General features: G+C 37.4%; 1 non-coding gene across 1 annotated transcript; it reads left to right on the forward strand.

Moving 5' to 3' along the window:
- Positions 1-683: 683 nt before the first annotated feature.
- On the forward strand, positions 684-790 carry LOC125935865 (U6 spliceosomal RNA). Its single transcript, XR_007461847.1, has one exon. It is a non-coding gene; the product is annotated as a U6 spliceosomal RNA (small nuclear RNA).
- Positions 791-1,157: the final 367 nt, after the last annotated feature.

Consider the following 1,157-nt stretch of genomic DNA (forward strand, 5'->3'; position numbering starts at 1 on the left):
CATACGCGAGATTGTGACCTGAGCCGAAGTGGGACGCTTAACTGACTGAGCCACCCAGGCGCCCCCTCCCAATTATGTTTATGGGTATTACTACACAGAAGTATTAGAGGTATCTGTGATTTTATCCTCAGTAGGAATTAAATATCATACTAAGTGCTTCGTATGTTCATTTTTTTCTTTGACACCATGGTACTAATAGATCTGCTGATGGGTTTTGTAATTTATTGCATTAATCAAGAAGCATATATATTATTTAACCAAAATCAGTTTTTAAAATGTTTTGGTAGCTGTATTTTAATAGGATTGATTTTCTTTTTTTTTTTTTTTTTTTTTTCTTTTCAACGTTTTTTATTTATTTTTGGGACGGAGAGAGACAGAGCATGAACGGGGGAGGGGCAGAGAGAGAGGGAGACACAGAATCGGAAACAGGCTCCAGGCTCCGAGCCATCAGCCCAGAGCCCGACGCGGGGCTCGAACCCACGGACCGCGAGATCGTGACCTGGCTGAAGTCGGACGCTTAACCGACTGCACCACCCAGGCGCCCCGGGATTGATTTTCTTTTTAATACTTATGTCTCATATCTTAATTAATGATTTAAAAACATTATCCTGTAATCAGATTGACAAAAAGTTTCATGAAACAAAAAGACTGAAATTCCTTTTTAAAATCCAAAATATTCTCTCGTGCTCGCCTTGGCAGTACAGATAGTACAATTCGAACGATACAGAGAAGACTGGCTTGGTTCCTGTGCAGGGAGGACACACAAATTCATTAAGCATTCAACATTCAAAAATAATAAGAATAAATAAAATGAAATCCATAATACCCGTGAATATTTGAAATATTTAAAATATTTAATTAAAAATTTTAAAACATTGAATAGTTAAAATATTAACTTATCTATGTCTCCACTGTGAAAATTATTATAAATGTCTGGACATTTATGTTATAATTTGCTCTTCCACAGCTATTTAACTTCCCTTCTTCTCCTCCAGACTGCCAAGCACATCCTACCACTACACCCTCTTGTCCCCATTTTCACCCCTCCCTCTCTAAGACATAAGCAGGCCAACAGTTTTGTCTGAACTACTGGTTTCTAGACCTAACTCAAGAAACAATCTCTGTCTAATCAAATACAGTGTTAAATATGGACAATT

The sequence above is a fragment of the Panthera uncia genome (assembly GCF_023721935.1).
Source record: "Panthera uncia isolate 11264 chromosome A1 unlocalized genomic scaffold, Puncia_PCG_1.0 HiC_scaffold_17, whole genome shotgun sequence".
NCBI classification, from domain to species: domain Eukaryota; kingdom Metazoa; phylum Chordata; class Mammalia; order Carnivora; family Felidae; genus Panthera; species Panthera uncia.